Source organism: Scleropages formosus, chromosome 24 (genome assembly GCF_900964775.1).
Source record: "Scleropages formosus chromosome 24, fSclFor1.1, whole genome shotgun sequence".
NCBI lineage: Eukaryota > Metazoa > Chordata > Actinopteri > Osteoglossiformes > Osteoglossidae > Scleropages > Scleropages formosus.
The window spans coordinates 9,785,946-9,802,798 of record NC_041829.1 but is presented as its reverse complement, the minus strand read 5'-3'; the positions used below and the strand labels follow the sequence as shown (position 1 = coordinate 9,802,798).

Here is a 16,853-nt window from a genome sequence, read left to right as displayed (position 1 = left end):
GGTAACAGTAAAAGGAGTAGGAACCTAGGTATGTGTGGTCTCACTGGCACTGAGTCGGGCACCCCAGGTATACACAAAAGCTGGCATACTATATGAAAGACTGAATTAATAAAGAAATGAATGTATTATAGATGAATGAATATGGTGATAAATAAGTGATTCATCCAGTGGGAGCATAAACCTGGTGAGGAACGCTGATAGGCTCTGGTCCATCTCAGGTTTCAGTTGTGGAGGTAATAGAAATCTGCACTTGGAGAGGCAAAGGAAATGTCTCCTGAGCTTCATCTTGGGCAGGTATGAGTTGGCCAGAGGAGCTAGAAAAGTTTTCTGACTTAGCACCTTTTCAATGCCATGCATTTGTGTCATGTTTTTGTGGGTGGATCTTGAGTGTAGCGCAGATACAGTCCTCCTGGCCCAGCTATTCATTTATGTTTTATTGCATATGTAGTATTCATGCTGTCGTTGCTGGTTTTTTTTTTTTTTTCTCTCTCTCCCCCCCTCCTCCCCTCCCCTTCCCTCCAAGGTCTGGGCATGTCAATTGGCCTTGTACCTATTACATACTGCGATGAAGGCTCTCGTGTTTGTCCTGCAAGATGAATGTCTGACAGTGCCAGTCTGTGCTTTGAACCCATGCGAGAAGACTGGCTGACAGTGCAAGATGGCAGTTCTAAGACTGCAGAGTTTTGAAACCCTTGTGTATCTGTAGCACCCATGAAACTGTTTGACATTTCCCATGATTTACTTAGCATTTAGAAAACACAGCATCGGGTAAACTGACTAATCGTGATGAATGATCAAGGACTGGATGCAATTAACGTTGATTTGTTCCACCTTTCACTTGGTTACAGAGATTATCCAAAGTGTCTTGACACATCCTATAGGTTTACGAGTTTGTGGAGCTTGATATTTCACTCATTGTGTTCAGATTAAATGTCTCACTCAACGATGCAACAGTACAGTAAATGCTACTCTTTGGGCACACCTTTCCGTATTTCATTTTCCAAAGCTCTATGTAAATTCCCCACTCTAATTTTACTACTTATGTTGTTTGATTCTCCTGCCTACTTATGAAGTTTTGAAGTTGTTCCAACCAAAATAGCTCCCCTGGCAGACAAAAAAGCAAATCCTGATCAGCTGCCAACTGACACTATTCCCTCAAGCATCTCTCTGTGATCCACTCTGCATATTCTCCTTAACCCTGAGGTCAAAGGTCTTGTGTGCCGAGATTCAGCTGTTAAGGTGAGAAGGTTGCCGTAGAATGAAAGGCAGCCAGGTTCAAGCTTAGCACTAGGAGAGCCTAGTAGTTATTGCTGCCTTTCCCTTTCTATCTCTCTTGTTTTTATTTTGTTCTCTTTTGTTCATCACCACTACAAAAAAAAAGAGTAAAACCCTTTCAGCTCTTGCTGGACCCTGGTGATTAATTTGAAAGGCAGTGTAGCATTACAGCATGCTGCGAAAGACTCGTTGTGGCAAATCCCTACACAAATTAGAGCACAGAAGTCATTATGGAAGGTTTCTCACGCTCCTAGCAGTTAAGTTACAATCCCTGCCTCTCTTAATGCAACGCCCCTCACTGCTTATGCCCCTAGCACAGGAGAAACCATTTTCCACAGTCTAGTATAGACAGAAATCAAGTTAAATTATACAGTTATTAGATCTTTATTAGAGCTACATTCTAGTTCTCCCATAACATACTGCCTCAGTAAGTAGCACTGACGTTCTCGTGAATGTACAATGAATTGTTTAATAAGGTGATCATGGTACATTCTTAAGTGGTGAGACAGAAGAGGGTTTTCCATTGAGACTGGTATTTAGATTTCCATTTAGACTGGTGTTCACTGTTGCAGTTTGTGAGAGTAGAACGTAAGTAAACCCTAGAAAAGTGACTTTACGTGGGAACCACTTGGGGATTTTTTTTGAAAGGAAAGAACCACCGGCAACCATATCAAGAGGAAAGAACAACTCGGTGCTCAATAAAGGAGTGAAACACTGGGGACTGTCAAATGGAAGGGAGTGTTGTGACCTACACTGAAATAGGAGCCACTTGGGGCTACAAAAATGAAGGAATCGCTGGGGGATACATTAAATGGGTAGAACTGTTACGTACAGTGTGAAGAGGGCATTCTCCTGGGGGGAAAAGTGTAGTGAAAGAACCACTCGGGACTACTGAATTGAAGGAACCACTGTAGGCCACTGTGAAAGGGGGCAGAAAGTGGGACCTGTTGGGGGCCCACAAAGGAACCATTGAGGGCTCTTCTAAACAGAACAAAGCACCACTGGAGACAATATGGGAAGAAAGAGATTAGAATGGGGGCTATGGTGAAGAGGAGGACTTTATTGGCTGCACTGAAAGGAAGGAACCCCTTGGGGCAACAGTGAAAGGAAGGAACTTGTTGGGGCTGCACTGAAGAGAAGACATCCCTGTGAGCTACAGAGAAAGGAAGGAATCCTTATGGTCTGTATAGCAAAGGGGGAAGAATCCCTGGGTACTGTATTAAAGCAAAGTAGCCCCATGGGCCTTACCTTGATTAGAAAGAACTGCTGTTGACATGTTAAAGTAGACATAAGTTATTTAGTTGTGGCACACTCTGCTCAGAATATAATTTGATTTAAATGTCATGTATTTTACAGTTCACTACATTTACATGTATTCATTTGGCAATAGCTTTTTAAAGTGATATACAGCTCAGAGTAAACGAGTGCATCAGCAACAGATGAATCGCCTTAGATACAGGCACAGGTTTATCAAAGCACAGCTTGTTGCTGGTTCACATCACTCAAGTAGTTGACTATAGAAGTGACATTCAAATGGCAATTATATAGACAATCACAGCAGATGGTGTTGGACTCTTTATGTAGCTGTCAGGAAATTATGGGAGAAGTGGCTCTGAATGGTGAGGGTTTTGAAAGCTTTCTTGAATGCTGGGAGGATTTCAGCAGCCCTGAGGTACAGAGGGAGGTCATTCCACCACATCAGGGCCAAAACGAAGAACAGACTTCTGATGATGGGTCTCTTGTGAGCTGGACCACCATTGAGCATTGTGATCTTGCTTGTAGGAAGTGCCCTTCCTGGATCAGGGACTTGTCATGGTGGAAGGGCTTGTATGATCTAGGGATTTTCAGAGCTATACTGTTGAGAGCAGTATGCTCCTGGTAGGGTCTCCCATGGTGACCAGGTCTGGAGTGAAGATCCAGACTAAGGCGATCCAGAAAACCTCTAGAGAACGTTTGCCCTGCCCAGAATAGGGTCACCGGAATGTACCCCTGAAGCCAGGCCTTTGGGTAGTGTTCCTTGGCGAGCGCCCACGTAACCCGGTCTGGCTCAGCCTGACAAGGCAACGTTGCGGGGCCATGTGGGCCTACCACCCGCAAGGTCTTAAATAGGGGTCTGGTGCGATGCCTTACAGGCAGCAGGAGGGGGCAGGGTGGCGCGTGGTGTCGCGGCCCCTCGTGGCAGAAACAGGCTCTTGGCACGTGGAATGAGGAACAATGTGGATTTTCTCCTGGCTGCGGAACAGTGGACCAGCTTTTTACACTCTTACAGGTAATTGAGGGGGCATGGGAGTTTGCTAATCCAGTCTACATGTGTTTTGTGGCCTTGGAGAAGGCCTACAACCGGGTTCCCAAGCTTAGAGGTCTGGCTGAAGTATAGGGGTCTTCGTCCCTCTCCCGCATCTCTTGAAGGTGCTTTTCATATAGGCAGCCTTAAAAATATAGTACTGCTGTCTATACTATAATTTAATTTTCCTTAAAACTTAAGCTAATATATTTCTCTTACATTTTACATCTTTATTCAATGAAATTCTTTTCATGTTTGCCATTAACCTTGGTAATTTAAAATCCTTCATGTATTAAATGTCATTTTCATCGATTTTTAGCAGTATAAACTTTCTTGGCATTTAATAGAATTTATTTCATGCACATGTAAGTCCAACATATACATGACATTGCAAGCGTATTTGGGTTCCAGGAACCAGTAGCAGTTCATCTTACTGGAGCTCAGCTGTGGATGTGGAGGTCTGAGGCTTTCAAGCTGGAGCAGTTACTACATAAACGCGTGCATAGATATCTACATCACAGATCATGAAGACTGCTTTAAGACTGAAAGATCAGCAGTCTCTTCTGCTTCTGTCCCTTACATGTTGTGCTTTTCTTTTTTAATGTGATCTGTGTGCTCAACAGGTTTTTGGGCATAAGTACTTTGGCTTTTTCCCTTCCTGTTAATTATGAAGGAACATATACATGTTTCAGCTCTCCTCTTTGAATGTGTGATGTGTTTATGGATAACTAATAGCAGATCAGTTCAAACGCAATAAAAATGCATCTGCTGTCTTCCACTGCGGTATAATCCATTTTAATCAGTTTTATATAAATATGTGCCATGTGTAATCTGTTAGGAAGCTAAGAGCTGCATCAAGCTTTTTTTTTTTTTTTTTTTTTTTTTTTTTTTAACATTTGTTTAGCTTTTGTAATCAGAATTGCTAATAAAACTGTAAATGAATGCCAAGGAGTAGATGTAAAGTCTGTAAAGAAATTGGACTGCGTTGGTTGACACATGGGGCCTGGACACTCAGACTGTTTTATTGTGGGAGCAGTGCACTTCAGCTCCCTTTCCGGCTCCACTTCCACCCCACATCACCACACCTGCCTCTCAGCTTTTTTGGGTGCAGTTCAAGTACCCATCAGTTTAACACCTCATGTTTAGACACGTCTAGGAAAGTATCTGAAGCAGGATCCTTTCAGAGACAGAGCAGATCCCCAAAGTAGCCGCAGGTGGGGTAACACAGCGCACTTGCTGGGCTCTAGGGAGTAAATAAATAGGTCTTGTACGTATCGGGATGCACATCCTTTAACAATTTTGTTGGCTCTAAAGAGTGTTGAACTTGATATGGGAAGCTAGATGAAACCAATGATGAGAGATGAACATAATTCTAATTGTGTTTCCATCCTGATATCCTTTAAGCCAAATCATAAGTACGGACACACTTGGGGGAATTGCGCTAGAGCAGCCAACAGAGACCTTGCTTGCCAAAATGTTCTCAGGCTTGATGTACACCTGGAAGCAGGAGCCCTCAGGAGCAGTTTAGCCAATCTCCAGGCTTTATAAACCACGGAGGTGTCCATATTTACCCTAACCAAGAGGCTTGCGTGTGGAAAGTGCACTATATCGCAGCAAACTTGTCTTGGAGACCCATATCAGGAAATGTTTCCCCAGGCACTTCTTTAGCTCCAGCTAGTGCACATAATGATGTACCATGTTCCCTCCACCCCCCTTTTATAGCTCGTCATCATCTGAAAAAAACAACACAAGAGCCCTTTCAGATCTCATCTCTCTAATATTCACAAGTGCCCTGCAAGGTTCCCAGAAGCCGTGCGTTAATTGCACGTTGGAACGAAAGCCTTTTTCAATGTCGGCACTCATCGCTTGCGTCAGGGCCTTGAGCTCAGAAAGGTGGGGGTCCTGTAGAGAGAGATCATGTTGAGCAAAGTTTCCAGAGAGGGTCTGGAGTCACTGACACGCTTATGTGGGTGTCTGATTCATCCACCAGAAACCTTCATAAAAAGGATTATAAAGGGCTTTATAGGGTGCATAGAGGTCTGGTTAGGTTTGGGAATATTCAACATGCTGTTTGTATGTGGTCATGAAGTTGATGATCTGGGCCTGATGAAGGGTCAACCAACCAATATTAAGAAGTCTTGTCTTTTTTTGACATGTAGCAGACTTGAAGTTAAGATTATTTCATAGCACTGAGTGTGAAATAAGCTCTTAGGCTAGTGCCCAGAAGGTAGGCCATGGTCCCTGTCCTGCTAGCATGTGTACACTGGCTGTATTTATGCACCATTGCCTCATATATCTAGAGGAGTCTAAGAAGAGTTACAGTGCTTCTCACACCCACAGTAAGGAGCTCATTATTTTCTTTGAAGTGCCGCAGTCTCCCGAGAGCCCTTACAACAGGTGTCTGTTACTAGGAAAGTGTGAGGGATGATTTAATGCTCCCAGAAAAAGCACAAGCTCACACACATGGAGAAGGAACATGGAGAGCCAGCTGGGAAAAGACACAATTAATTAAACAGCACTTTACTTCTCCTGCAGAAACACCCGAATACATAAAGCTGTCAGGAGAAGATCTGCTGATCTCTTTTGGAGATTCGAGCAGGGCCCTCAAAAGCCACCTTTAGTAATTCGGGTCCTACAGCCCCGTGTCTGCCTACCACTAACAGGCTAGTCAAAGGACACCTGCAGAATAAGACCTTCCATGGAGCAACAATATAGACGTGTCACGCATTTTACACTGTTGTGCTGACAAATTTAGTGAGTGAGCAGCACTTTCGGTAGAATTGAGGCAAACCTTGATGCCTACCGTGGAACAGTGACTCATTTTGCTGGGAACCAGGTATAGAGCTTTCTTTGCATCAGCTTGTTTTTTTCGAAGACGTGTTGTGGAGCTTCTTCTGGTTAAACACATACGCTGTTCACATACAGAGCACAGGGTGAATTATGGGTAAACTGGTCCCTTACACTCGTTCACTTGTCCGACTCCTTTCTCCAAGGTGACTTGCAATGTCAGGTTTGGACATTAAGCTATTAGGATGTTATCTGTTTATGTAGGTGTGTAATTTTTACTATAGCAAATTAGAATAAATACTGAAGGGGCCATAAAACAGGGCTTCACAAAAATTGTTGGAGTATTGTATCTTCTACTTCCTGAGATCAGTAACAGTTCCTGCACAGGTGTGTGTGTTTGTGTACATGCACATTTCTTGTGTGATTCTCTCACACACACATGCTTTGCAGTCATTTAAGAGGACACCGGGGAATTGTTCTGTGGACTTGGCATGCAGGAGGAGTTCCCTGCACGATCCCAAGAGACCGTGTCCTTGCCAGTCAGCTCAGGGTACGAATGCAGAGGTGAGACATGCTGTCGCATGTGGGTCGCTGTCGAGTGCCTCGGAGCATCAGAGGTTGGCACCTGCCGTCATCACACGCTTGTATGATGGCTCGTAGCTGGCGTATACTGTATAGTGGACCTCCACATCAGAGAGCTGGCTCTGGTGGTTAGCCAGTCCTCCCTCTTAATCTGTCTCTCTGTTTCTGTCATCTTGTTTTAGCAGCGTGACATCTTTCTTAAGAGAGATGTTTTCTCACCTTGTAGTCACTGAATCTATTGGTTCACATCGGAGCTTCTTCACGAAATACCCGTCAGCGAGTTACACATGCTCTTTGCAGCCTATTCATTCGTTCAGATTAAAGGGCAGGGCTGCGTGTCTGCTAGTCGAGAGGTGCTCCGTCCAGTGTTAAGGTCAATCTATTAGTGTTCCCTAAAGGTCACTCTTAAAAATAGATGTTGGTTGGTTTGGACAGGTAGGGAGTGGGGCAGCGGACACTGACATTTATGTGCATTAAACAAATGTCTCTGTGGCCGTTGTACCGCTGGGATGTGCATCTTTTCAGTCTTTTCCAGTCTTGGCACCTCATGTAGTGTTATCACCAGCAGTCACAGTTCCTCCAGAACATTTGCTCCTCCGAATTTGTCCTTAGAATTGAAAGGGTGCAATCATTGTCACTGCGATTGAGTCCATCCATCCTGTTATGCAAAGAAGGATTAATTTATTCCCAAATTAAGTATTTTCAGAAAGGAATCTCCTGGGTGCTCTTTAGCACAGTCTCACACTGGTCAGGTGTGATCGCAGTAAAATAAAAGGCTGTAAACATAAAATGGTAATATAGTGATTAAAAACTTTTTTTAAAAAAAAAAAACTTTCAAGCTAAATCTTCTACTAAACTATAAGAACTCTGACTGATGATTTGATAAATAGGTCTTTATTGTGCTCTGTCTCACAGTTGACTGTGCCAACAATAGTACTCCAGTCATCAGTGTGTTCAGCCTGCGACGACAGTGGAGACCTGGGTCGTTTTGACCACCTGCGAAATGCCATGTCTCATCTGCACTCTGCAAAGAATAAATATTTAATAAACTTGTGAAAAAGCAGGAAGGTGGGAGAAGGCAATGAATTGGAGCCAGGTGGCATGGCAGTGGATTTAGTTGAGTGAACTTCATTAAATTTCAATGGTAGATACCAGTTTCTATTCTGGATCTTTCTGCAAAAGGTCTGATATAAAACTCAACACTCGAACTTCTATAATTTAATTTTAAGTACCTTTCTTTTATTAACAACAATTGGGTCATAAAGAAACAGGAAACAGAATATTGAAGTTGGGGAGAAAATTTGAACATCCTGTCTTGGAGAACAAGGGCGAACCTGAGATTACATCATGAAAAGGAAAAGAACAATGTGAAGGAAAAATAAATATAGCATATGGGTATAAGGTTATGATAGAAACAGGGTACTGTTGCACTCTGAGAAGTTCCAGAAAAGGTCTCTAGATATTGTAGGTATCCCAAAATTCACTTGAAATTCAACCGGTGTCATAAGTCTAACTTTGCTAGTGGAATGAAGTTAGATGCTTGAGTCAGCCGCGTATTTGTAGAAGGAGCATTTGGGGTAAACTTAACTTCGTAAAGGGTACAACAGTAAAGTCCTCCTTGGAATTTGAACAGCATGAGATTTAATGAAAAATCCTTGCTACCTGCTATGACAAAGGGTTCTTGGATTTTTCTCGCTCGTGTCCTCTCTTTGCCCGTCTTTCCACATGAATGAGGTTCCGCCTTTCATTAGAAATTGATTCTCTTCCCCTGCTGGCTCCTCATTGGCGACACACACCATGCGCTGGGTCTAAAGGTCATTGTTTTGCTCCACTTGTTTGGAAAGCGCTCGCCTGGAATGGGTTACCTGGTGGGTGAGCTGTGCACCTGTCTTCCCTGCACCCAGCTGCACATGTTGGTCGACTACTAGTGTTTTGAACTGTGAGCTTTGCTTTAGATGAGGGACACAACAGTTGTTCTTTTACCTGACACCTTTGTTCAAGGTGATTTACAGGATGGCTTAGTACAAGACAAAAAAAAGTGCTTACAGGTCACAAGATAACTATCAGTTGATGACAATTCATGATCAGACAGAGCCATTCTTCACACAATGAGGTTAATTTGTTCTGTGAAAACTCCTTGTTGGGCAAATTTTTACTGTGAGGGGGTCACATTACCATTATTTGTTACGGAAGAAGAAAATGATTCCTGGGCAAAAATTGTCACCTCAAAAAAAGTAAAATATTAAAAGGTGTATTTCGTAATCTCGTACATTGGAATCCAGCCCGTGGACTCAAATGCAGGCGTTTCTTTATTCAATGGGACAGGCAAGTGAATGGTCAGGAACAGGCAGGGTTTAGACTATCTATGAACGTCACTCTAAGGGACAAGACACTGACAAAAACCGGGAGGACAGAAGCAGAAGGTCAAGTAGTAGGGTAGGAGAAACACAAGGGCGAGGCGAGGGACACAAGGTGATCATGGAGCGCTGCGGTCCTCTCCGATGAGGTTCCGCACTCGGGAGCGTCCCGGTTGCCTCTTTATCCCTCGCCTCCTGATCAGCTTCAGGTGCAGTCAGTTGGGCAGGTGATTGGTGGGCGTGACATTTTTAAATTGTATAATATTTTACAATTTATAATATTTAATATATATTTAATTATGTCTTGCTTGCCCTTTAATGTTATGTCTTCGTTCGTTCGTTCGTTCTTAACTGTTTGTCTGGTGTCATGGAAGTCCATTATCTATCCAGAAACCAAAGGGTGTGAGATGGGGTACACCCTGGATACAAACAGTTTAATAATTTGGCTTATGGATGTTTATGATATAAAGAAATAAGATTCAAAAGAAACTTTTACTACATAAGGTATGCAGATACTATGCCCATTGAGCAAGTCTAGTGTTACTAGTGAATGCTCCATCACCGCTCCTGCAGTTGTACAGTTCGTCAAGGTTCTTGAACTGAATTGCTCCAGCAAATATTACCTAGCTGTATAAATGTGTAAATTACTGTAAGTAGCTTAATACTCTGTCACTTTGTAGAGAAGTCTCAGTTAAATTAATAACAATAATAGTATTGTTATAGAATAGTATCATGCTTTTTTGGTTGGAATATTTATTGTACCTTAAAGGAGGGTTGGGTTTCAGTCTGATAGGATGTAGAAAGTACACACAGTAGCGGCTTTTGCGACGCAAGAAGCAAAGCATTATCACATTTTGCAGGCTGAAAGACATGGTAGGCAGTGACTGAAATACCTGCTGTGGAAGTAAGGTGAACCAACAAAATCAGTCTAGCTCGGAAGTAGACAGTTATTTATCACAATTTATACAGTTCTCTTGAGCACATGGAGTTAACATTCAAGGCATGACGGTAAAGAGAGAGAATCTGCTAACGTTCACTACTGAAAAAAAAAAACCATGTGGCCACTGAGGAGAGGAAAATAAAAACTCTGGGTGAAGGAAATGGGAGGAAGATAAATTAGTCCATCTACCAGCGACTGCCCACCTCTGTTGTGAATTGCAGTGTTTTAAGCACGTAGTTGAAAGAAAAAGTGTGGTGCTAAACAGGCCCGTACATGTTTGTATTTGGAATGCACCAAGCATACACAGACATGCCATCAAAGACCCAGTAGTCTCTAGGTGAAATGTCTTTCTAGAAGTAATAATCTACAGTGATTTGCCTTTAATGGCTCTGACAATAAAAGATTCTTGCCTCTCTCGAATGCTCATAGTGCCATTCCCAGCTGGGAGCGTTCAGCAGCATTGAACTCTTGACACTGTTGCTTACTGCTCGCAACAGACTTTTATATTCTGCCTTCAGGGACTACTAGTGTATCTAATTATATTATTCATTATAATACGCTTTATTTGCCTTTTTGAGTTTTGTTTCGAGATGCTTTCGGGATGTAGTGTTGCCTCAGATCCCCCAGATGAGCCACTTCTTATCATTATTGCTTCTTCGCGCTGATCCCCCCTCTCTCCGCTGTAAAGGGACACTCGAGTCCTCAGCTGCTCTCATCTGTTGTTTGGCCTTCTCCAAAGCTGGGCGAGACACTCCACATATTAGAGGCTGGCTACTTTCTAGAACTGTACAAGTGTGCATCCTAGAGGGTTTTTATCTCTGACTCTTATACCCTCATGGAAGAATAAGGCCATACAGTGAGAGGCTGTATCTGTGGCAGCGGTGATGTTCAGAGATGTTGTTCAGCCTCCTCAAATCCCCAGTGCTTCATGTGAGCTTTAAACCCCATGACCCACCAGCCTTGCGCTGAGATGATTGCCAGTGGGTTTTCCATCAGTCTTCTGCTATGGACCACAGAAGTGAGGAATCTGTAGTGATACTAGATCAGGGAACAGTGCAGTCAAAACTAATATTGCAGAAATGTACTGGCCTGTTAACTGAAGAAATAGTTTTTGCTCCTTGGTTTTACTTCCTGGAGATGAAATGAGAGGCTTTACTACAGATGGAGGAAGTGCCATTGCAGGGACAAATGTGAATAGAAGTGGAAACACCATTGTTTCGCTTTGTGCAAATGGCCTGATGGCAAGTGCTTTGTTAAATAGCTTCTGTTCCCAGAGACGCAAACTATTTACCGACACAATTTAAACAAACTCGGCAAGCAATTGTTTCCGTACGCTTGTCATGGTCCACAAACTCCAAATGTGGTGATGTTGCATCTTGGATGAACTGCTCATATTCATACAGTTACAGGTGTAGGAATTTGAACGCACACTTTGTGTAGCCAGGTTACCACCCGGATTGCAGTCTATGTAGCCGTCCCACAGTCGACAGGTATTTTACATTTATCTGACAATTTCTGGATGGTGACTTACAATGTTACAATAGTACAGTCTTGTAGCTACTTACAGTGACAAACCCATTGGTGGACTGGGTTATTTTTCCAGTTGGCCATTCTGGGTAAGTACCTTACTTAAGGTACCACAAAAGGAATTTGCATTCAAGCTCACGTCCTTCGAGCAGAAGGCAGCAGCTCTAAACATTGTGTCCTGCTGCCTTTTAAGCACACAGTTTTTACTTCTTCAGAGCCCTGGTTGTTGCTACTGCTTATGAATGCATTTTAGATCAGCTGTTAGAGTGCACTTTTTCTGAGAATCGTATTCACTTCAAATCAGCAGTGAGCCATATGTGCCATCAGTTCGTAAATGTCACATAGTCCTCACAAACACCCTTAAATATACTCACAAGTTGTGTCCTCCAAGTTGCCTTAGAGTAAAGAATCCACTGACTAGCTAAAGTTAACGTTTTTGCTCCAACTGACATTATACGAAGGACGTTGCCGTCACAGATTGTGCCAGGTTAAACTTTGATTTTGTTCTGGTGGCTGCACCTCTCTCCTGATTTTCCTTTAGCTGAAGCTACAGAGGTCAGTAGATAACTCTCTCTTTTCCAGCCCCTTCTACTTGCTCGACACGAACATGTTGATCCAAAATGTCCGTCAACTTCATTTTCAACCTAAATTCTGCTGGGGAATTACAAACGGCAGCATAATTTGTTTAGTTTATTCAATGAAGTCAAAGAGTAATTCAATTAATCTGTCTCTCTCATCTCTGTTGAGGGGGGAAATGCGATTAGGCCCGTCCTGTAAAGAATGGAATCATGGTCTCGGAGAGACGGTAAAAAATGTCAGTGGATCTCTCTCGATGGCTGTCTTGACATTTCCTCCAATGTCTGTCATTGGAGATATCTATTATTCATTTGCTGATATACCTCGTGCACAAAGCTATAAGGTGATGGCCTTTCCAGGAATAGCAAAGGAGGCAAACAATATCTCCCAAGCTAATTAATTTATTAAATATGTTGACAGACACACGTGCATTGCTGAAAAATACAAAAGACCCATTTTGATGTCCTTCACGTGGACTTGCGTGATACTTGTGGAAGTCCTCAGCTCAACATGGAGGACCTCTTCAACAGACAAGCAATGCTTCCCATCCACCCCTTTTACATATATGCACCATGCTCATGACTGAGGCCAGGTACTCACAAGTCTGAGGTCCCACCTTAGTATTGGCTTCCCGTTTCCATTTCAGACCTCTTGAGTGCTTGGGTTTGGGCTGACGGTAGGAGGCGGACACCTCTTCAGATGCCCACTGAAGCAGGAAAAAGCCCTGCCCCTTGGCACCGGTGGCCTGCGGCTGGAGAGGTGACCCATAAAGAACCCCGTTCTGCTTGGACGGAGCTGTCACCTCCACTGGTCCATGGGCTATCGCATCCAAGGGCTTTTTCTGACAGCTCTGGAGAGGTTGTTAAACCCACCTTGGATCAGAGCGACCCATCACCGGCCAATCCAGAATTTTTAAAGTGCATACAGAGCATTGCTTCTGCTTCATTCCTTTGCACTTTTCTCCCCATTTTTATATCATGTCAAAACAACTGTGTGAAGTGCTGGTGTCTAACTCACAGTATGATCTTTGCCCACATTTTCTACTGCTTTAATCTGGGCCAACATTTAGGGCATCAGCAAATGGGGACTGGGTAGGAAATGCTCAGTTAACAAAACAAGTTCTTTCTTAAATGTTTTTCAAAGTTTAAATGTCAAATACCAGGGACCTGGACTAAAGAAGAGGGTGGAACTAAAGGAAGCCAAACATGACTTTTGGTCCCTGTATCGTTTTCTTTCCGCTTTGTCTATATGTCACCAAACGAACTTCAGTGTGATTCATCAGGTGGCCCAGATCATTGGGTGACCTTTCATAAGAACATTGGACCCAACATTCCTTTAACCCTAACTAGTGTACAAAATATAAAACATGAACGATTAATTCAATTAACTGGGAATGTTAAATTTGTAGCTGTTTGAGAAAATGTTTGTGGAAAACAGTGTGAAACATGGAAGCAGTGGTGGTATCTGAGACACACTACTGTATGTAATAAGTGTTTCCATTTCCTTACAGGCATGTAAATTGCAACGTTGCGCAAACAAGCGTTGACTAGTATCCCAAATGCCAGCACAGCAGTTGTCTAATAGACTTCCATGTCCTGTTACAGCTGAACAAGCAGAATTTGCTGTCAAGTGCAAGGGCGTTTGTCATACAAAGTAGTGGAGGAAAAGCTGGCTCCTTTAAGACTTTTTTTTTCTCTCTCTACCTTTGAATGATTAACATATGACTGTGTCTCATGTTAGAATTAAAGCCCTTTCCCTCTTGTAGTTGTTAATTAACTTTTAAATAAAAGTCTTTGGCTCGGAGGGTTGGAGTATAAAAAGCCTGAGCATCAGTGGAAGAAGGTCATCTATGAGCTAGGCTAGGGGAGGTGATGCTCAAGAGCACATACAAAAAGAGAAGGCTAATTAAGAAAGGAAGGGTTGCCCAGTGCGCACTGTCGGCTAAATGTCCAGCTTGCTTATAATGGGTTACTCCTGAGGGCAACAAGTGTGCTGCACAGCAAGGCTTGGTGATGACTTCTTGTGATGCAAAGTCTTTCTTCCTGCCAGTAGTGTTTCGGTTGGCTTTAAGTCGGGAGCAGAAGGCTTACTTGCATATTAACCCCAGTTAGACGACATCATAGTTGGACCAATTGAAAGGGGGAAGTGAACCACTAATATGAACATGAAATGCAGCTGGAGTGTATCACCCCAGGGCTACATGAAAGTCGGATGTACAATCTGTTTTCCTGCAGAATAACAGGAGCTGTAAAGTGCATCATCCAGCCAAAAAACACCATTCCCACCATATAGCTTTTATAGAAATGAAATGAGCCTTATGAGCAGACTTGTCATTCGGTGCTTTTGCAACATATATTGTTTGATTCCCGTAGGACCTTTGAAAATTGGAGGGGTAAATGCACATTCTTTACCACATTTATACCTATGCTACTTTTATGTTTATATTAACATGGTATATCTGCAGAATGATATCCATAGATTTTAAATGTAAATTACATTAAGATTCAGCTCTGGTATCTTGGTGGTCCTACTCACAGGGGTCCAAAATTACTGTTTTTGCTTTTGGCTGTGATGTGATTCAATGAGCTTCCTGTGTCCCTCAGAGCTGCTGAACCACCCCAGCATTCAGGCAGGATCTCAAAATCCATTCTTTTGTTGTCACGACCCATTTTACCTAAACGTGCATCTGTTTGAATCACGATCAAATTTGTGGGCAGCATCTTATTTAATGCCTCAACAAAAATAGTGGCATTGGATGGCATCAAATGTCTAAAGCTGTTTCTATTGTTGATGCACTTTTGTTTGCTCTGACTTGTATGCCACCTTTGAGAAAAGCATCTGCAAATTCATTCATGTAAATTCAGGAGTTCTCTCATCTTTTGGTGGAAAATTTAGTGTGAACTACAGTTGAAGTCCGAGCTCTTTAAGTCACTTTGGACGAAAGTGTCTGCAAAGCAGAAAAGATGATGTGTAGTAACTAAGCCATGTGAACTGGAGAGGAACACCAAGCTTTGAAAAATTTCCACTGAGCCGGAGGCTGGGTTTGGTCCAGAATAATTACAGCTTCTGCCCATGAGTTGCTTTAAAGATGGGGCTTTTAGCGAGCTGTTGATGTCTGTGTTTATTTGTCCCTTCACCAATTACTTCTTGGCTTGTCATTTGCATTGAACTTGACATGGAACTTTGCCAGCAATTCTTTTTTCATTGCCCTGCTGACACTGGTTGTCAGAATAACATTTTTGTCATGTAGCTCAAACCAGGAGATGAACCGTTACTCTTTAGAAATGCGAAAGCTAGGTTGTCCATGATCTATGAAATTTATCATTATGAGATTAACGGATTGGCAGGAGGAGCACTGGAGAGCGTAAACTCAAAGGATCTAGTACTTGACTTTGACACCCGTCAATACACAGTAGACATTCTTATTGCCTATGTCCATCACGTCTCTTGTTTACCTTTAGCTTTTTGAAGGCAAAGTTTTCACATCTGCATACAAATGGAGAGTCATCCTGTATTCTCCAAGTGTCTGACAGGTGTCTCTATACAAGGGAAATGTTATCGTTCTCCATCATTGCAGAGTTACCTGACTTGACAGCGCATTCCCTTAACTTTAGATATCAAATGTAAGGCTTACAGGACTGTGTCAGGATCCCTGTTGTAATAGAGCAACGAGTGAGTTTGTCAAGTGAGTCCCTGCTGAAGCTGTCAGTTCAAACACATTAAAAAGAAGCCCAGAGAGAATCTTTTTCTGAAGCATGTCAAGTACTGTTGATGTGGACTCCTGTTAACCACATGTATAGATGCCCTCAGACCGTTTTGTCTTCCACTTGTATGCTTAGTGTTGAAAGCATACAGTGATGATTGTCCATTGTTGCTGTGATTCTCATCCATCTGGTTGCTATTCATGCTCTTCTTTTTCTTACACTTTTTCCCATTATTGCCATCTTTTCATGGAGAGCAATAAAAAAAAAAAAAAAAAAAAGTGTTCTTGTGATGTGTCCAAAGTATGATAACCTTGGTAACATTCCTTATGCATCCAATGAGAGCTCTGGTGTGATTCCATCCTTCGTCCATGTTTGTTTCCTGGCTGTCTATGTTGTCCTTAAAGACTCTGCTCCAATACCACAGTTCAAAGAAGTCCACGTTTTTCCTTTCTTGCTGCTTCTGTGAGCAGCTTTCACATCCGCATCACATTCACATGGATTTTTTTGAAAATGCATCCTATGTGTTATACCAGAGCCTAAGAATAAAGTAAGCATAACTGCAGATGTAATGCAAGGATAAATGATTATGTGTGTACTCCTTTATTCTGTTTCTGTGATTTCTTTATCAGTGTTTAATGTGGACATTGTATACTTTCTCCGGTAGTAATTTATCCTACCGTCATCACAATGCTCTTGAATGTCCTGAAGAGGTGAAGAGCCCATTCCTCTGCCATCTCATGGTTATTAGGCTCGGTCACATGTGGATTATATAGGGGTATATTAACATACCACTGTTTTGCCTTGTAACATTATTGATTTTG

The 16,853-nt window shown here is 42.5% G+C and overlaps 1 protein-coding gene across 1 annotated transcript in view; it reads left to right on the top strand.

Moving 5' to 3' along the window:
• LOC108936528 (cadherin-4-like) overlaps positions 1-16,853 on the top strand; it is a 276,665-nt gene that overhangs the window by 93,561 nt on the left and 166,251 nt on the right. The gene's annotated exons all lie outside the window — the stretch shown is intronic.